The sequence below is a fragment of the Ovis aries genome, chromosome 8 (genome assembly GCF_016772045.2).
Source record: "Ovis aries strain OAR_USU_Benz2616 breed Rambouillet chromosome 8, ARS-UI_Ramb_v3.0, whole genome shotgun sequence".
Classification (NCBI taxonomy): domain Eukaryota; kingdom Metazoa; phylum Chordata; class Mammalia; order Artiodactyla; family Bovidae; genus Ovis; species Ovis aries.
Window position 1 is genome coordinate 83,420,598 of NC_056061.1, and position 21,605 is coordinate 83,442,202.

The 21,605-nt window shown below is 43.0% G+C and overlaps 1 pseudogene; it reads right to left on the reverse strand.

The window, feature by feature from the left end:
• Positions 1 to 4,234: 4,234 nt before the first annotated feature.
• On the reverse strand, positions 4,235 to 5,089 carry LOC101110243 (succinate dehydrogenase [ubiquinone] iron-sulfur subunit, mitochondrial-like; annotated as a pseudogene).
• Positions 5,090 to 21,605: the final 16,516 nt, after the last annotated feature.

Genomic DNA, 21,605 nt, shown 5'->3' on the forward strand with positions numbered 1-21,605 from the left:
ATACAGCTATGTTTGGATGGCTTCTCACTATAGCCATCAGGGAACCCTGAATCATGACATTACATGAGTAAACTCAATTTTTCAGGATGCTGGCTCCATTTCTACAGAGATATCACAGTAGTCTGATATTACTATTACTTAGGTAACACACTGGCCTAATCCAGAGTAAGCATAAAAGATAAATACATAAAAGTATAAATTTTGTTGTTGTTCAGTCGCTAAGTCATGTGTGACTCCTTGTGACCCCATGGACTGCAGCACACCAGGCTTCCCTGTCCTTCACTATCTCCCAGAATTTGAACTCAAGTCCATCAAGTCGGTGATGACATCCAACCATCTCATCTTCTGTTGCCCCCTTCTCCTCCTGCCCTCAATCTTTCCCAGAATTAGGGTCTTTTCCAATGAATCGGCCCTCCTCATTAGGTGGCCAAAGTATTGGAGCTTCAGCACCGGTCCTTCCAATGAATATTCAAGACCGATTTCCTTAAGGATGGACTGGTTGGATCTCCATGCAGTCCAAAGGGCTCTCAAGGGTCTTCTCCAACACCACAGTTCAAAAGCATCAGTTCTTCGGTGCTCAGCCTTCATTATGGTCCAACTCTCACATCCATGCATGACTACAGGAAAAACCATAGCTTTAACTATACAGACCTTTATGGGCAAAGTGATGTCTCTGCTTTTTAATACACTGTCTAGGTTGGTCATAGTTTTTCTCCAAGGAGCAAGTGTCTTAATTTCATGGCTGCAGTCACCGTCCGCAGTGATTTTGGAGCCCAGGAAAATAAAATCTGTCACTGCTTCCATTTTTCCCCCTTCTATTTGCCAAGAAGTTGCCAGATGCCATGATCTTAGGTTTTTGTTTTTGTTTTTTCTAATGTTGGGTTTCAAGCTGAAATCAAGATTGCTGGGAGAAATATCAACAACCTCAGATACACGGATGATGCAACTCTAGTGGCAGAAAGTGAAGAGAAATTAAAGAGCCTCTTGATGAGGGTGAAAGAGAGTAAGACCGCTGGCTTGAAATCTAACACATCTTATCTAGAAAATCGGAGAAGGCAATGGCACCCCACTCCAGTACTCTTGCCTGGAAAATCCCATGGATGGAGGAGCCTGCTAGGCTGCAGTCCATGGGGTCACGAAGAGTTGGGCACAACTGAGCTACTTCTCTTTCACTTTTCACTTTCATGCCTTGGAGAAGGAAATGACAACCCACTCCAGTGTTCTTGCCTGGAGAATCCCAGGGACGGGGGAGCCTGGTGGAAAACTGCATTTGCTGGAAGATGACTAGATTTTCAGATGAAAGTTGATGACATTTTCTTGAAATACACATACTTTTCTAGCTCAAGTTTGTCAGTTCTATCTTTTTGAAGAACCCATTTTTGCTTTTGTTGATTTTCTCCATTGTTTTCTATGCTCCGTTTTGCTACTTTGTGCTCTAATCTTTATTATTCCTTCCACTTGATTTAGGTTTAGACTGCTTTTGTTTTTCCAGTGCCTTAAGGCAGAGGGTGAGGTTATTAATTTGAGGTCTTTTTTTCTGTACTATTATTGGCATTTACAGCTATAGATTTTCCTCTAAGCACTGCTTTAGCTGCATTTCATAAGTTCTGGTATGTTATGTCTTAAATATTTTTTTTTCATCTCAAAGTATTTCCTGATTTCTCTTATGATTTCCTCTTGGTTACTTAATTTCCACAAACCCATGTATTTCCTAAATTTCTTTCTGTTATTGATCCTTAATTTCTTTCCATTGTATTTATAAGACATACTTCCCATTATTTCAGTCATTTTAAATTCATTTAGACTTGTTTTATGGTGCAGCAGTTTTTTAATTTTCAAGAAGTTTCCATGTATATTGAAAAAATGTATATTCTGCTGTTATTACGTGGAGTTTTCTAGAGATGTCCATTAATTCTCGTTCTAGTGCTGCTACCGTCTTCTATTTCCTTGATGGTTTTTTGTCTAGCAGTTCTATAATCCATTATGGAGATATGAATGTCTCCAACTGTTATTGTTGAATGGTGTATTTCTTCCCTTAATTCTGTCAGTTTCTGCTTCATATACTTTGGAGCTCTGTTAAGTACATAAACATTTATAATTATTTTATCTTCCAGATGGATTTATCTTTTATCATTGGATTATTATCCACTCAAAATCCATTCATATATAATATTATTATTGATATCATTGTGTTTACACCTGACATTTAACTTTTTGGGGGTATGTTCATATATGACCTGTTTGTTCCCCTGTTGCTTCTTTCTGCTTTCCCTTGCATTGAGTAAATATTGTCCAGTGCGACATCTTCATTCTTTTAATGATTTTTCATTGTATTTTTGAATACTTTCTTAGTGGTTAGTTTAGGGTTTTTATATATCTTAATGAGTATCTAATTCATATTGATACTATCTTAATTCCAGTGAAAGACAGAAACGTTACTCCTATATAACTTCTTTTCCCCTCCTTTTGGCATTATTATTAAGCATATCACACATATATACTATATTAGAAATCCAATATCACACTGCAAAGTTATTACTTTATATAATTTTATATCTTTTAGAGAACGTGAGAGAAGGAAGAAGCCGTGGTTCAAATGCCACAGACTCTCTCAACTCCTACAGATGCTGGGTAGATTTTCCTGAGTAAATTTTCTTGATTTGCTGCATCCCCTCAGAAGAACCTCCAGAGTTTATACGATGTTCAGTGTTCTTTATCATTTTCACAGTTGTGCTTACTCTGCAGGGACAGGCCCATGCGGCAGCTCATTTCGCCATCCTGGACGTGGAACCTGGAGATCTGTGCTTAGCCTCTCGTTGCTCTTAGAGGAATGCTTCCTGCACACGGCAAACAGCTTTCAGGATGGTTTAAATGGCCTGTGCAGGGCTTCCCTGGTGGCCCCGTGGTAAAGACCCCAACCGCCAATGCAGGAGACATGGGTTCAAGTCCTGTTCTGGGAAGAGCCCTCATGCTAAGGAGCAAGTAAATGCACGCACCGTGAGTACTGACCTGTGCTCTAGAGCCCAGGAGCCACAGCTATTGAGCTCACACGTCACAACTGCCGAAGCCCAAGTGCCCTAGAGCGTGTGCTGTGCAACAAGAGAAGCCACCGCAATAAGTCGGCACACCGCAGCTACAGAGCAGCCCCGGTTCACCGCAACTGGGGAAAAGCAATGAAGCAGCACAGCGACGAAGACCCAGCAGTCAAAAATAAACGAATAATAACAAATTATAATCATAAATATATAATAAAATAAATAGAAATTACAAATAGCCTGTACGAGGGAAGGAAAGACTTCTTTATAGTCACAATGTCACTGAACACGTGTGGGATGCATGCTTTGAGTCTGATTGATTGGATAAGTGTTTGTTTATACCCTACCATCTGCATCAGACAGGATGGGAGATGGTTTAACAGCTACATACACTACAGCAAGAAAGATGAAAATTAATAGAGAAAGTAAAGCAAAGGGAAAGTAAGAACTGCTCAGAGGTATTGCTAATAATGTTATTCCATCTCTAAGTTATGTCTGACTCTGTGAACCCATGGACTGCAGCATGCCAGGTTTTCCTGCCCTTCACTATCTCCTGGAATTTGCTCTACCCCTGTCCACTGAGTTGGTAATGATGAATTTATACTAAGATAATAGATGTTTTCTCTTTCTTGACTGCTCAGTGGAACCAGAAAAACATGTGGCTTTTTTCAAGATGAACTATACTTGAGAGCTTATCCCATGATTGAAACTCACAGCCTGAGTGAGCACTTGAGTTAGGTTCTTTGGGGCTTATTTCTCAATAGCACTTAACCTATGAGATCAGCTAGCTACTCACTGACACAGTTTCCAAGCCATTTGCTTTAATACAAATGTTCCTTCTCTCTTGTGCCAGTATTTATAAGCTCCACACAGAAATTCACTACCTATCTTCTTTCTCAGAAATATTCCACTAAAATTTACCATTGCCTTTTTTGTCTTATAAAAATAAATAACTGAAGTTGAAAAGTATATGAATAATCTATTTGGATTCATTGGGAAGATCTTGGCTCTGAATATATAGGGTTGATATACCAACGACTAAATTCCCCTTCAGTCTAATTATTGTTGTTTCATAACACCAGTCCAAAGTCTTTTTTTTTTTCTTTCTTAGACTGTTTACATGTCTACTGTTGCACATGCTGTATTTGTGGGAAATCACGACCTCTGAAGGAACTTGGAGGTGAACTGCATTCGTCAGGTTGAGCATGGCAGTTAAGCAGAAGCCTGCTTCTCTTTATAGGTTGCCATCATCTTCTTGATTTCAGCAATAGCTTTCCCAGGATTTAGCCCCTTGGGGCAGGTCCGTGTGCAGTTCATGATGGTGTGGCAGTGGTACAGAGAGAAGAGGTCCTGCAGCTTGGCCAGGTGCTCCACCGTGAAGTCATCTCTGGAGTCGGTCATCCAGCGATAGGCCTGCATGAGGACTGTGGGGCCCAGGTACTTGTCTCCATTCCACCAGTAGCTTGGGCAGCTGGTGCTGCAGCAGGCACAGAGAATACACTCATAGAGCCTGTCCAGTTTCTCATGGTCTTCTATGGACTTCAGATACGGCTCCTTGCCTCCCTGGGACTCATCCTTCTTCTTTAAGTAAGGCTCGATGAACTTGTACTGAGCAAAGAAGTTGCTCAAATCAGGAACAAGATCCTTTATCACATACATATGTGGCAGAGGGTAGATTTTGGAAACTTTGCTGAGGCTGGTGTCGATCCTGTGGGTGCATGCAAGAGAGTTGCCTCTGTTGAAGTTCATGGCACAGGAACTGCAGATGCCTTCTCTGCATGATCTCTGGAAGGTCAGGGTGGAATCAATCTCATTCTTAATCTTGATTAAAGCATCCAGCACCATCAGACCACAGTTGTTCAAATCAATCTCATAAGTTTGCATATGAGGTTTGTCTCCAGTCTTGTCTCGGTCCCATTGATAGACGGCAAATTTCTTGATTTGGGGTGCTGCGGCTGCAGCTGTCTGGGCCCTATGGCAGGCCTGCAGGCAGCCCCACCAAGGGCGGTGGCTGGGAACCTGTGCCTCAAGGAGAGAGTGACCACAGCCTCCATCTTGGCTCCTGACCCAAAGTCTTTTATTCTTGCTTCAAACTCTATTGTTAAGTCATAAATATTAAATTCCATCACAGCTGTCATTGGTCCTTTAAGACAGTTGACTTGTAGCCACATAAAGGTGATTACATCGCCCCTGAAATTTCAAAACTTGGAGCTGCTTTATTCAGTTGTGGTGAAATCTGCCTACCAATATTTATTCCCACCCTTCTCCTTTGCTAACAAAAACCCTGATTTTATTCAGAGTAGCAATTTGACCAGCCCCAGACAATGATTCATGATGGGTTTAGGCCAATTATGACAATCTTTCATCTTTGCCACATACTCTTTTTCCCAGACTGCTTTGCAAAAAAAGGTGGCTGTTTGACCCAAATCTGGTCATGAGATGGTTTGAGGAAGCTGCTAGGGGGTTATCTGGGAAATATTTTCTTCTGTTGTAAAAGGAAATTCCTTTTTTTTTCATCCAGAATCTTTTTTCTTTCTAAATTAAATGTCTCTTGCAAGGATTTGATATTAGAACTGTGACAGCTATTTTGTGGGTACAAGCCTGGGGATAAAATCTTGATATCTTGAGGACTAGAAGGATGAATCTACATCCTGATGACATTTTCAGAATTTCTGCACCAAACCTGGACCCTTATCGTCAAACATACTATGTGAGGCAAACTACTTTAGGGTTTAAGTTGCTTTCAGTCAGGCATTCTGTTGCTTGGAACTTACAGTGGCCCTACCAAGTGGTTAGTTAAAATTGGTGGTCTACAGAGAATTTTACCATGAAGCCAGAATTAGATCTTAACCCCACGGAGGGTAGTACTTAGAACAAGATTTGAATGATTTATTCAGATAGTTGTGTCACTAATAACTTTTCTGAAGACCTTCTATTTCAGTAAACAGTCATTGAAAACCCAAACAGAGCAGTGCCATTGGGGATTTTCCTTGTCTGCATCTGAATAAATGTGTCTGGTCCCTGAAGGAGACCCTGGTCAGATTTGCAAGACAAAAAAAGCACCCCCATCCTGAGTGGATCTCACCAAATATTTGTTGCTTTTGGATGTTCTGCAGGTTCCTGCTCAGAACTCCTAAAGAAGAATCCGCAAGCTCTTTCTTGGCTCTCAAGTCTCCTTGGAAATGGAGGCTTGCCTCGTAGCCCACAGCATCTCCTTATCCTCCAACCCTACTTTTACTGTGCCCCAGGGTTGATGTGCACTCCACTGAGCAGGGGCCTGGCTGTGGACTCCTCGTGAGGGTCTTTGCACCATCACAGTTGAATTCATACACGAATCTCACCTGTTTCTAACTACATGACCCACCAACCCACTGTGGGAGGTTGACTCAATACACATCTGTTACTATTTATAAAAGAGTGTGTCTGCTCCCCATTTCCTTTTTAAAGGCATCTAAGAGCAGGGTCTCCAGAAGTCACTGGGGTCCTGCCTCCCTTCAGGTCAATACCAAATCCTTAGTAAGACATCTTTGTTCATTTCCAAGGCAAAACATTCAATATCACAATAATCCAAGTCTATGCCCCAACCAGTGATGCTGAAGAAGCTGAAGTTGAATGGGTCTATGAAGACCTCCAAGACCTTCTAGAAATAGCACCCAAAAAAGATGTCCTTTTCATTATAGGGGTCTGGAATGCAAAAATAGGAAGTCAAGAGATACCTGGAATAACAGACACATTTGGCCTTGGAGTAAAGAATGAAGCAGGGCAAAGGCCAATAGAGTTTTGCCAAGAGAACACCCTGGTCATAGCAAACACCCTCTTCCAACAACACAAGAGAAGACTCTACACATGGATATCACCAGATGGTCAATACTGAATCAGATTGATGATATTCTTTGCAGCCAAAGGTGGAGAAGCTCTATACAGTCAGCAAAAACAAGACTGGGAGCTGACTGTGGCTCAGATCATGAACTCCTTATTGCCAAATTCAGACTTAAATTGAAGAAAGTAGGGAAAACCACTAGATCATTCAGGTATGATCTAAATCAAATCCCTTACCATTATACAGTGGAAGTGAGAAATAGATTCAAGGGATTAGATCTGATAGACAGAGGGCCTAAAGAACTGTGGACAGAGGTTCGTGACATTTTATGGGAGACAGGGATCAAGACCATCCCCAAGAAACAGAAATGCAAAAAGGCAAAATGGTTGTCTGGGGAGGCTTTACAAATAGCTGAGAAAAGAAGATAAGCTAAAGGTAAAGAATTAAAGATTTTAAAATTTAAAAAATAAAAAACTAAAAATAAAAAAAAATAAATAAAGGTAAAGGAGCAAAGGAAAGATACACCTATCTGAATGCAGAGTTCCAAAGAATAGCAAAGAGAGATTTTAAAAAAATTAAAAAAAGCCTTCCTCAGTGATCAATGCAAAGAAACAGAGGAAAACAATAGAATGGGAAAGACTAGAGATCTCTTCAAGAAATTAGAGAATCCAAGGGAATATTTCATGCAAAGATGGGGCTCAATAAAGGACAGAAATGGTAGGGACCTAACAGAAGCAGAAGATATTAAGAAGACGTGGCAAGAATACACAGAAGAACTGTACAAAAAAGATCTTCATGATCCAGATAATCATGATGGTGTGATCACTCACCTGGAGCCAGAATGCAAAGTCGCATTCCTGGAATGTGAAGTCAAGTGGGCCTTAGGAAGCATCACTACAAACAAAGCTAGTGGAGGTGATGGAATTCCAGCTATTTCAAATCCTGAAAGATGATGCTGTGAAAGTGCTGCACTCAGTATGCCAGGAAATTTGGAAAGCTCAGCAGTGGCCACAGGACTGGAAAAGAACAGTTTTCATTCCAATCCCAAAGAAAAGCAATACCAAGGAATATTCAAACTACTGCACAATTGCACTCCTTTCACATGCTAGCAAAATAATGCTCAAAATTCTCCAAGCAAGGCTTCAACAGTACATGAACTGAGAACTTCCAGATGTTTAAGCTGGATTTAGAAAAGGCAGAGGAACCAGAGGTCGAATTGCCAACATCTGTTGGATCATCGAAAAAGCAGAAGAGTTCCAGAAAAATGTCTACTTCTGTTTTATTAACTATGCCAAAGCCTTTGACTGTGTGGATCACAATAAACTGTGGAAAATTCTGACAGAGATAGGAATACCAGATCACCTTACCTGCCTCCTGAGAAATCTGTATGCAGGTCAAGAAGCAATAGACATAGAACAACATAGAACATAGAACAACATAGAACAACAGACTGGTTCCAAATCAGGAAAGGAGTACGTCAAGGCTGAATATCGTCACCCTGCTTATTTAACTTCTATGAAGAGTACATCATATGAAATGCTGGGCTGGAAGAAGCACAAGCTGGAATCAAGATTGCTGGGAGAAATATCAATAACCTCAGATATGCAGATGACACCACCTTTATGACAGAAAGTGAAGAAGAACTAAAGAGCCTCTTGAAAGTGAAAGCGGAGTGAAAAAGTTGACTTAAAACTCAACATTCAGAAAACAAAGATCATGGCATCTGGTCCCTTCACTTCATGGCAAATAGATGGGGAAATAATGGAAAGAGTGGGAGATTTTATTTTGGGGGGGCTCCAAAATCATTGCAGATGGTGACTGTAGCCATGAAATTAAAAGATGCTTGCTCCTTGGAAGAAAAGTTATGACCAACCTAAACAGCATATTAAAACGCACAGACATTACTCTGTCAACAAAGGTCCATCTAGTCAAAGCTATGGCTTTTCCAGTAGTCATGTATGGATGTGAGAGTTAGACCATAAATAAAGCTGAGTGCTGAAGAACTGATGCTTTTAATCTGTGGTGTTGGAGAAGACTCTTGATAGTCCCTTGGACTGCAAGGAGATCAAATCAGTCAATCCTGAAGGAAATCAATCCTGAATATTCATTGGAAGGACTGATGATGAAGCATAAGCTCCAATACTTTGGCCACCTGATGTGAAGAACTGACTCATTGGCCAAAACCCTGATGCTGGGAAAGATTGAAGGCAGGAGAAGGGGACAACAAAGGATGAGATGGTTGGATGGCATCATCGACTCAATGGACATGAGTTTGAGCAAACTCCGGGAGTTGGTGATGGATAGGGAGGCCTGGCGTGCTGCAGTCCACAGGGTCACAAAGAGTCAGACATGACTGAGCGACTGAACTGAACTGATGTGATTCAGAGTTTTTGGAGTGCTTTTCTAATAAACATTTTGTCCCAATAATTTTAAATGTCAGGCATTTTAATCATCTGTGTACAGTAAGTTGAGACCAGGAAGGTTAAGTGACTTGCTCAGGATCACAGGGGGTGACTCATACAGAGATGCTCTGTGTGTGTCGTCACTCTCCAGGGAGGCTGGCTGAGACCTGGGATGGGTGGTCCTGAAGGACCAGAGGCAAGTGTCAGCCAAGGAGGAGCATCCTGATCGTGGTCTCTGAGTGAGTGCATGATGGCAGAGGGCAGGGTGGGGGCTGGGAATGGAAGCTGCAAATACAGCAAAGCGTCTGGAGTGGCCCTAACTGCGTGCTGGTCTTCTGACAGCTGGAACCCCCACCCCTGAAGGCTAAAGAAAATGGCTGACAGTTAGAGACGGGGTTCACAGCTGCTATAAAAGAACTCGATACAGTGTGAATCAGGTTCTACCAGAAATGCTCTAAAGAGAAGGTCAACTTGATCTTAAAATGCTGTCCATGAAACAGTACAAGAAATGTCTTTGAGCAGAGGCAATAGGGATGTAGAAATTCTTGGTATTCAAAACACATGAGGGAAGTCCAGGTGTGGGCTGGAAAAGAATTTCCAGACAGGAGGCAGAATGAAAGAAGAATCCGGTTCGTTAGAGTGTGGAGGGGAGAGTCATGGCCAGCACTGTGGGCCAGGTTCCTGATAGTCAGGGAGAGCCAGCGATGAACAGTGGTCCTTCATTAATTTTCATACCCAGGGTGTAAGGAGCAGGATAGGAGTCTTGCGGGTCATTTGCTGATTGGATAAGGTAGGTATATTGGGTGGGGGCAGGGGGTGGGGAGAGTAAGGCAAATACCTTCTCCCTCTATGGGAAAGGAGGGGAGACAGGAGAACCTGAAATTCATTAATAGTTACAACATTTGGGGATGAGAGGGAAGGATGATAAGGGTCTGGTTTTTCTGTTCCTGCATTCCAAGACCCTCCTTGGTTTTAACTGCTCTTTTGTCCTTGGGTCACCACAAGAAGTAAAAAGGAAGTGTCATTAGAGTTGATGAAGGTTCTAATGGAAAAGCCAAACACAGCAGTGGGGTTGAGGGTGGGGCACAACTTAAAAACATTACTTTCTGACATCATTTTGGTTTAATAAGACCCTCAAAGATTTTTAAGACAAAAAATAGCAACTTCTGAAAATCCTCAGGCTCATAATTTCATCTAAGAAACAAAGCAATCATGTTTTGGATTCTTTCTAGATAAAAATATATGTCTCTCGGGTATGGGGGGGTGGCTGGTCCCATGGACAGATACTATGGTGAAGGGTGTAGGGTGACCAAATGTTTGCACAGGATTGAGGGGGTTTCCCTGGACACAGGACTTTCAATGCAACAACTAGGAAAGTTTCGGGCAAACCAGGGAGAGTTGGCAGTCTGGAGTTGCCCTTCTACCATGACGCAATCCTCCTTAGAAGAGCCTTAGTTTCCATAGTTGCCAGGAGGCTCCTCTGAGACTCGCCTGTGACATCCTGGCAGGTCAGGGACAGGATGGACAGACAGATGGCAGTGGCGTCAGGGTTTGGAGGGGGAGGGGGATGTTCTGATCATGGCGGTTGGGGATGGATTTAACCAGGGTGGAGGGCCAGGGTGGGCAGACATTTCCACAGCCTGCTTCAGCAACAGTTTCTACCCCATTTGATATTAATTTTAGTGGTCTATTTTCAGAAGACAAAAATAAACATTAAGTCCCTCAGATGTTCAGTAGAACTGAAAGAACTCTACCCTCAAAAACATGCTTTTTGTTATTGTTACAAAAAGAGAGACTCTAGTGCTCATATCCTGATGAATTCCAAAATGCCTCTCCCACCTCTTCGCTCTGCATCCCCTTCTCCATTCTCTGCTTGCATTGGTATCTCAGTTTATTGTGGACCAGTCAATTGGTAAACTGAGACTGACTTTTTCTACTGTATCAATGCCAGTGTGATGAACTTTGCCAGCTCATGGGTACTGCCTCAGAAGTGGCATTGCATGGAGAAAAACTATTTTCTAATAAAAATATGAGTGAAAACCAAAATCGTATACTAAAATCAAAAGTGAAAATAACAGACTGGAAGCGATCTCTGTGTGATGTCACGGTGGTTGCAACAAGAAGCGAGAAGAAAACTGAAAAGTGGATGGACTGATTTTCCTGTGATTCTTCTCTCTTGGGGTTTTAGCCTCTGAAAGGCAGGGGCTGCTTGCTCGATGCAAAAAGTATCCGTGACCTTGGGCAAATTATTTAAGCACTCTAAGTCACAATTAACCATTTTAATAATGTGCATACGGGGAACTCTACTCAATGCACTGTGGTGATCTGAATGGGAAGGAAGTCCAAAAGGGAGGGGATGTGTGTATGTGTGGCTGATTCCCTTTGCTGTACGGTAGAAACTTAACACAACATTGTAAAGTAACTCCAATAAAAATTAATTTAAAAAAATAAAGATGAAGAGGATTATAAGTGGTAGAAGCCAGGGTTAATAAACTAAAACTGAATTTTTAATAGAACACCTAATACGTAGTAAGTGCTATAATAAATACAACTTGATCATTAAAGACAAGTAAATAAATAAATAATGCCCATATGAATTCCACTTTACAGGGCTGTTGTGAGATTTAACAAGACAGCACATGTAAAGAATGGTCTTTAGCACATAGTAATTACTCAATAAATGAAATTTTAAGGTGGTAAAACTACCTAAAATAACACTCTGAGGTAAACTTCTTTTCTGAAAAGAACTGTCGTTATATGTCAAATTACTATATGCGAGTTTGTGAGGCAGTATAAGTCATCAGCATCACTCATAAGTATTTATTATATCTCTGCTCTGGGAACAGTCTGTGTGTGTGTGTGTGTGTGTGTATACATGGTGGGTGTTTTTGTAGCAGGGAGGGGCTGTGTTTGCAGGGGTGGTGGGGAGTAGTACAGGGCAGGTTTTAAACACAGGTGACACCTGAGTTAAACTTTTAGTTTACAATCTTGTTGAAGAGACAAAATCTGGGCCTAAATATTAGCAACAGATCAAATGTTTTTCAAATGAATGATAGAAAGAATAAGCCTCCAGAAGAAGGGAGGAGGGGGAGGTCAGTCGTGGCCAGAGGGGCCCTGGAGGGCTTAACTGAAGACAAGGGTCTGCACTCACCCTGGAAGAGGCAGATTCCACAGGTGAAAAAGAGAAAAGGAGACCAGGAAGCTTTTCTCTCTGAATTTGCAGATCAAGAACCTAAACGTCAAGAAGTCATGAATGTCCCTTCCAGAGACGGCAGAAAGGGCAAGAAGGATGGAGAAGGGCCTGCATCAAGGACAAGGGTGTGGTCCTGCAGGCAGGAACCCCAGCATGCCCGTGGCTCTGGGGCCAGAGATCCTATCTCTCAAGGACTGGCAGACACTTTGCAAAACAGAGTCCTATATTAACGCACATGTGTGGAATCTAGAAATATGGTATTGTTGTTCAGTCGCTAAGTCGTGTCCAACTCCTTGTGACCCCAGGGACTGCAGCATGCCAGGCCTCTCTGTCTTCCACTATCTCCCGGAGTTTGCTCGAGTTCATGTCCATTGAGTCGGTGATGGTATAGATGAACTTATTTGCAAAGCAGAAATAGAGATGCAGACATACGAGCGTATGAACAACAAGGGGGGAAGGGAGAGTGGGATGGATTGGCGGATGGGGATTTACTCTACTGTGCATAAAATAGGTAACTACTGAGAACCTACTGTGGAGCCCAGGAAACTCTACTTAGTGTTTGTGGTGATCTAAACGGAAATTTTAAAAGGAGGGGATATATCTATACATATATATGGCTGATTCACTCTGCTGTACAGCAGAAACTATTAGTAACAATGCTGCAAAGCAACTATACTCCAATTAAAAAGCAGCAGCACAGAGTCCTGGGCAGCCTGAAACAGTTCACCTTCTCAAAATAGATCCCCTCATGCTGCACAGGTGGTAGCTGGGCATCACGGTGCCCAGGGGCCTCCCCCTGCCCAGGGGCAGCAGGAGGTGTGCTGGGGGCCTTCTACAGTCTGGATCCTCACACCTCCCAGTGTGAACTGTGTGTCTGAGTGAGCAAAGGAGAGATTTTCACACTTTCACAACCTGGCTTCACAGCTGTAGCAACCTATGGCCTGATTTTAAACGGCAATATCCTTTTACCTCTAAATAATCCTTATTGTCTTTAGAATTTGGAAATTTTATTAAAATTTGAAAATATGAGAATGACATTTATTCCACCTCTGGGAAATAGTATTAACACTATCCCACCAACCCATGTTTTTCCACACCCACCCCCACCTTCTGGAATGTTCTTGAAATGAATACAGGGTGTGATGTTAATTTTATGTGTCATCCTGACTGGCCTATGGTACCCAGTTTTTTGGTAAGGCACTAGTCTAGGTGTTGCTGTGAAAGTATTTTGCAGATATGCTCAGCATAAGGTGACTTTAAGTAAAGATTATCCTCCATAATGTGGTTGGGCCTCATCCAATCAGTTGAAAGCCTTAAAAACAGTAATATGGTTTTCCCTAAAATGAAGGAATTTTCTGACTCAAGACTGTAGCATGAGAATGCTGCCTGAATTTCTAGTTTGCTGGTCTACCCTGCAGACTTTGGACTTTCTAGCCCCAAATCTCTCCCCCTCTCTCTCATTTCTGTATATCCTATTGGTTCTGTTTCTCCAGAGAATCCTGATTTGTGTCCTCTGAGATAATCTCACAGGATCCCGAAAAAGGATACCTCAGGAAGGTGAAAGTAGTCCACACAGGGAGGGGTGGCCGAGTCAGATAAGCAACTTCTTTCCTGCCCAGGACACGTGGGCCTGCTGACCTCTGAATGCACCAAGCAAGAGAGGCTGAGACACTTCTGCAAATGTTACACGTTTGTTCTCTTCCAAAAAAGACAATTGATTTCACATTTAACGAAAGATATGACTGCCATATTTATTTACTGCAACAAGATCGGGTAATGATAATGTTTTCAGTTTCCATCATACTAAACTGGGTCCTCAAAAGCAGCATTAAAATTGGTCCTTTTCAAAGTTTTTCCAGCTGATTCTTCCTCTTTGACAGGAATGAGATTCTATCCCATCGCATGCTATTCAGGCTGCCTCTCATTTGAATATGATCTCCTCAACCTCGCGCAGGAAAACCCCTTTCTCCAGTCTCCTACATGATTAATGAAAGGTCTTTATCTTCATAGTTTTAACTAATGGCTCGTTCCTCACTTTTGTAGTGTTAGCCAAAAGAAACTACTTTTCATTAAGGCCGCTTTGATGTGCGTAATTAGCCATTTCTCTTACATTTGAAATGTCTTCATTCCTGTAATATTTTCGTGGCTGCAGCAGCTGTTGGACATTTCCTAGTTTTTGCAGAGCTTTGCAGCTGTGGAAAAATCCTTACCCAAGGTTCTGCAGCTTATTTTAATGCAGATGTCTGGACCTGGTGTGGTTAGCATAAAAATTCAATGGCAGCAGTGATTATTTTTTATTATTGTAATATACGGGAAGAAGAGCCTAGCTTCCCACTTGGAAAGTCCCACGGTGAGTCAATAATGTTTCCACCTCTGACCTCTTCAGACACTGGGATGGGGAGCCTTGGGGTTTGGGGCTGAATTGAGGGTCAAGGTCAAGGCCCTGAGGCCCTGTGACCCAGGCTGGGAGCCCGAGGAGCAGAGCTGAGGTCAGCGTTGGCCTCGGCACTCCTGGCTCCTGCGTGTCCACTGGAACTGGCGGCCAAGAATTGCTCTACGTCCCAGGTGGGAGGGTCATGCTTTTCATTTGTCTTTCTGGTCCCAGTAGAAACATTTTCTGATTGAGACGCTTGAGAGAATCCTTCACACAGGAAATCTGTGACAACACCCAGAAATGTATGGTTCATCCTCTTAAAAGGAAGTAAAAATGTCTCAGTGTGTTTACACTAAGCTTCCTCTGGTTCAGGAGACTCCCCGTGTGCAGGATCTCAGGTCATCACTGCCTCCTATCCAGGCTCTAAATCAGAGCCTCCACAGGCTCTCATTGTGATGACTCAGTTGCTCAAGCACCTTTCACTTAAAGGGGTGACATGATCTTTTTGAACCTGTTGTTGTTTGGTTGCTAAGTTGTGCCTGACTCTTTGAGACCTCATTGATTGCAGCATGCCAGGCTCCTCTGTCCTTCACTATCTCCCAGAGTTTGTTTGAACTCATGTCCATTGACTCAGTGATGCCATCCAACCTTCTCATCCTCTGTTGCCCCCTTCTTCTTTTGCCTTCAATCTTTCCCAGCATCAGGGTCTTTTCAAATGAGTCAGTTCTTTGTATCAGGTGGCCAAAGTATTGGAGCTTTAGCTTCAGCATCAGTCCTTCCAATGAATATTCAGGGTTAATTTCCTTTAGGATTGACCGATTTGATTATCTTGCTGTCCAAGGGACTCTCAAGAGTCTTTTCCAGCACCACAGTTCAAAAGCATCAACTCTGCAGCTCTCAGCTTTCTTTATGGTCCAACTCTCACATCCATACATGACTACTGGAGAAACCATAGCTTTGACGAGACAGACCTTTGTCGGTAAAATAATGTCTCTGCTGTTTAACACGCCGTCTAGATTTGTAGTTTTGATTCATCAGGTGTTGCCACCTCCAAGCTCACGTTTTACCTGATCTCCAAGTGAATTGGGGCAAGGGGAGTGAGTATGAAAAGTCATTTTGAAATTTCCTTTTTTTTTTTTTCTAGCTTCTAAACTAATCTAAAGGACAGAAATGGTATGGACCTAACAGAAGCAGAAGATATTAAGGCGAGGTGGCAAGAACACACAGAACTGTACAAAAAAGATCTTAACAACCTGCATAATCACGATGGTGTGATCACTCATCTAGAGCCAGATATCTTGGAATGTGAAGTCAAGTGGGCCTTAGAAAGCATCACTACGAACAAAGCTAGTGGAGGTGATGGAATTCCAGTTGAGCTATTTCAAATCCTGAAAGATGATGCTGTGAAAATGCTGCACTCAATATGCCAGCAAATTTGGAAAACTCAGCAGTGGCCACAGGACTGGAAAAGAACAGTTTTCATTCTAATCCCAAAGAAAGGCAATGCCAAAGAATGCTCAAACTATCACACAATTGCACTCATCTCACATGCTAGTAAAGTAATGCTCAAAATTCTCCAAGACAAGCTTCACCAATACGTGAACCGTGAACTTCCAGATGTTCAAGTTGGTTTTAGAAAAGGCAGAAGAACCAGAGATCAAATTGCCAACATCTGCTGGATCATAGAAAAAGCAAGAGAGTTCCAAAAAAAAAAAAAAAACATCTATTTCTGCTTTATTGACGACGCCAAAGCCTTTGACTGTGTGGATCACAATAAACTGTGGAAAATTCTTCAAGAGATGGGAATACCAGACCACCTGACCTGCCTCTTGAGAAATCTGTATGCAGGTCAAGAAGCAACAATGAGAACTGGACATGGAACAACAGACTTGCTCCAAACAGGAAAAGGAATACGTCAAGGCTGTATATTGTCAGTCTGCTTATTTAACTTCTATGCAAAGTACATCATGAGAAACGCTGGACTGGAAGACGAACAAGCTAGAATCAAGATTGCCAGGAGAAATATCAATCACCTCAGATATGCAGATGACACCACCTTTATGGCAGAAGGTGAAGAGGTACTCAAAAGCCTCTTGATGAAAGTAAAAGAGGAGAGCGAAAAAGTTGGGTTAAAGCTCAACATTCAGAAAACGAAGATCATGGCATCTGATCCCATCACTTCATGGGAAATAGATGGGGAAACAGTGGAAACAGTGTCAGACGTTATTTTGAGGGGCTCCAAAATCACTGCAGATGGTGATTGCAGCCATGAAATTAAAAGACGCTTACTTCTTGGAAGGAAAGTTATGACCAACCTAGATAACATATTCAAAAGCAGAGACATTACTTTGCAGACTAAAGTCCGTCTAGTCAAGGCTATGGTTTTTCCAGTTGTCATGTATGGACTGTGAAGAAAGCTGAGTGCCAAAGAATTGATACTTTTGAACTGTGGTGTTGGAGAAGCCTCTTGAGAGTCCCTTGGACTGCAAGGAGATCCAACCAGTCCATTCTAAAGGAGATCAGCCCTGAGATTTCTTTGGAAGGACTGATGCTGAAGCTGAAACTCCAGTACTTTGGCCACCTCATGGGAAGAGTTGACTCATTGGAAAAGACTCTGATGCTGGGAGAGATTGGGGCAGAGGAGAAGGAGATGACAGAGGATGAGATGGCTGGAAGACATCACCGACTTGATGGACATGAGTCTGAGTGAACTCTGGGAGTTGGTGATGGACAGGGAGGCCTGGTGTGCTGCGATTCCTGGGGTCACGAAGAGTTGGACACGACTGAGCGACTGAACTGACTGAAACTAATCTACAGGGAACATGATTTTGTATTTATGACATCTTCTGATGTTTAAAATCTTTCTCATTTTGCAGACAAGATGCAGGGTGTGAAATGGTGATGGATAGAAGGACCCCCAGCAGAGTGAGGAGCATGGTGGACGGTCAGGGAGTCTCTGTAGATACTCAGGGACTGAAGAGCAGTTTTAATAATCAAGTCAAAGAGCATCACAAACCATAATGTAAAAATATGTGTCCTCTCACCCCAGGGAAGAGCAGGGCAGGATCAAGAGGACCCAGAGCCTGGTGGGTGGAGGACCTGGCCTGAGGGACTCACAGGACACTTACAGGAAACCGTGACTAAGGGCAGTTAGGGTTTATCCACCTTCAACGGCAAGTCCAGCAAGGAGTAATCACAGGGGGTTGCTTGGTTGGTTTTTCATAGAAACACACACTCTTCTGGGTTTTTTGTGGTGCTTTAGTAGTCTCCTAACATGTTTTCCTTTTTTTTTTTTTTTTCCAGTGAGAAGGAAGGCCCTGGTTCTTCCAGACCCAACCACCCAGCATGTGGCCACACTCAACCCCTGCTACCCGTCCTGCCCCTGAAGGATTCCCTGGGCCTGGGGCTGGAGACCATGGGGAAGCCCCTTGGAGAAGCCTCTGCACTCACACACCTGACAAGATGGGCCGGCAGGAGAGGGAAAGGCCTCCTCACATTGCTGGTGACGTGCCGCTCCCCTCACACCACGTCAGGACCCCAAGGGGATTCCTCAGACCCCCCACGGAGGTCAGCATGCGGTTGAAGCATATGGGGAGGACGGCCAGGTCTGAATTCCAGGACCAGGAGGCCCATTAGCTGTGTGAACCCATCTCCAGAGCCTCTGCTCCCCGTCAACCAGTGTATGTGGCCAAATACGAGGTGTGATTTTAGGCACTCCCCAAAGTTAGCACCCAGAGAAGGCAATGGCACCCCACTCCAGTACTCTTGCCTGGAAAATCCCATGGATGGAGGAGCCTGGTAGGCTGCAGTCCATGGGGTCGCTAAGAGTTGGACCCGAATGAGCAACTTCACTTTCACTTTTCACTTTCATGCATTGGAGAAGGAAATAGCAACCCACTCCAGTGTTCTTGCCTGGAGAATCCCAGGGACAGGGGAGCCTGGTGGGCTGCCATCTGTGCGGTCGCACAGAGTCGGACACAATTGAAGCTACTTAGCAGCAGCAAAGTTACCACCAATACACAGAAAAATGCCTGGAAGGAAGGGACCAAAGATGGACACAATTTTGATAAAGGAAGTAAAGTAAAACATTCCACAAAGAGAGGGGTGGGAGCAGGGTGGCCCAATATCAAAGCCTTGGCAGGGAGACCCCAAACCACAGTGGTCCCAGGGCAGTGAGACAACAAATGGTTCTAACCAGTCACACTTCCTCTTCACCTTTAATGAACTTCAAATCAGCCCCACTCACCCCTGAAGAGCCTCCCCATTCTTCAAAGCCCTGCAAAGCCAGCAAGCAGATACAACAAAATAAATTAATTACATAGATACTTGATTCAGTCAGTTCAGTTCAGTCCCTCAGTCGTGTCCGACTCTTCGTGACCCCATGAATCGCAGCACACCAGGCCTCCCTGTCCATCACCAAACCCAGAGTTCACTCAGACTCACGTCCATCGAGTCCGTGATGTCTTCCAGCCATCTCATCCTCTGTCGCCCCCTTCTCCTCCTGCTCCCAATCTCTCCCATCATCAGAGTCTTTTCCAATGAGTCAACACTTCCCATGAGGTGGCCAAAGTACTGGAGTTTCAGCTTCAGCATCAGTCCTTCCAATGAATACCCAGGGCTGATCTCTGCTTCAGAATGGACTGGTTGGATCTCCTTGCAGTCCAAGGGACTCGCAAGAGTCTTCTCCAACACCACAGTTCAAACACATCAATTCTTCAGCACTCAGCTTTCTTCACAGTCCAACTCTCACATCCATACATGACCACTGGAAAAACCATAGCCTTGACTAGACAGACCTTTGTTGGCAAAGTAATGTCTCTGCTTTTGAATATGTTATCTAAGTTGGTCATAACTTTTCTTCCAAGAAGTAAGCATCTTTTAATTTCATGGCTGCAGTCACCATCTGCAATGATTTTGGAGCCCCCAAAATAACGTCTGACACTGTTTCCACTGTTTCCCCATCTATTTCCCATGAAGTGATGGGACCAGATGCCATGATCTTCGTTTTCTGAAAGTTGAGGTTTAACCCAACTTTTTCACTCTCCTCTTTCACTTTCATCAAGAGGCTTTTGAGTTCCTCTTCACTTTCTGCCATAAGGGAGGTGTCATCTGCATATCTGAGGTGATTGATATTTCTCCCGGCAATCTTGATTCCAGCTTATTTTTCTTCCAGTCCAGCGTTTCTCATGATGTACTCTGCATAGAAGTTAAATAAGCAGGGTGACAATATACAGCCTTGACGGACTCCTTTTCCTATTTGGAACCAGTCTGTTGCTCCATGTTCAGTTCTAACTGTTGCTTCCTGACCTGCATACAGATTTCTCAAGAGGCAGGTTAGGTGGTCTGATATTCCCATCTCTTGAAGAATTTTCCACAGTTTATTGTGATCCACACAGTCAAAGGCTTTGGTATCATCAATAAAGCAGAAATAGATGTTTTCTGGAACTCTCTTGCTTTTTCCATGATCCAGCAGATGTTGGCAATTTGATCTCTGGTTCCTCTCCCTTTTCTAAAACCAGCTTGAACATCAGGAAGTTCACGGTTCGTGTACTGGTGAAGCCTGGCGTAGAGAATTTTGAGCATTACCTTACTAGCGTGTGAGATGAGTGCAATTGTGTGGTAGTTTGAGCATTCTTTGGCATTGCCTTTCTTTGGGATTAGAATGAAAACTGTTCTTTTCCAGTCCTGTGGCCACTGCTGAGTTTTCCAAATTTGCTGGCACACTGAGTGCAGCACTTTCACAGCATCATCTTTCAATATTTGAAATAGTTCAATTGGATTTCCATCACCTCCACTAGCCCACTTGACTTTGCATTCCAGGAATGCGACTTTGCATTCTGGCTATAGGTGAGTGATCACACCATTGTGATTATCTGGGTCATGAAGATCTTTTTTGTACAGTTCTTCCATGTATTCTTGCCACCTCTTCTTAATATCTTCTGCTTCTGTTAGGTCCCTACCATTTCTGTCCTTTATCGAGCCCATCTTTGCATGAAATGTTCCCTTGGTATCTCTAATTTTCTTGAAGAGATCTCTAGTCTTTCCCATTGTGTTGCTTTCCTCTATTTCATCACTGAATCGCTGAGGAAGGCTTTCTCATCTCTCTTTGCTATTCTTTGGAACACTGCATTCAGATGCTTATATCTTTCCTTTTCTCCTTTGCTTTTTGCTTCTCTTTTTTTCACAGCTATTTGTAAGGTCTCCCCAGACAGTCATTTTGCTTTTTTGCATTTCCTTTCCAATGGGATGGTCTTGATCCCTGTCTCCTGTACAATGTCACAAACCTCCATCCATAGTTCATCAGGCACTCCATCTATCAGATCTAGGCCCTTAAATCTATTTCTCACTTCCACTGTATAATCATAAGGGATTTGATTTAGGTCATACCTGAATGGTCTAGAGATTTTCCCTACGTTCTTCAATTTAAGTCTGAATTTGGCAATAAGAAGTTCATGATCTGAGCTACTGTCATCTCCCGGTCTTGTTTTTGCTGACTGTGTAGAGCTTCTCCATCTTTGGCTGCAAAGAATATAATCAATCTGATTTCGGTGTTGACCATCTGGTGATATCCATGTGTCGAGTCTTCTCTTGTGTTGTTGGAAGAGGGTGTTTGCTATGACCAGTGTGTTCTCTTGGTAAAACTCTTATTAGCCTTTGTCAAGCTTCATTCCATATTCCAAGGCCAAATTTGCCTGTTACCCCAGGTGTTTCTTGACTTCCTACTTTTGCATTCCAGGCCCCTATAATGAAAAGGACATCTTTTTGGGTGTTAGTTCTAAAA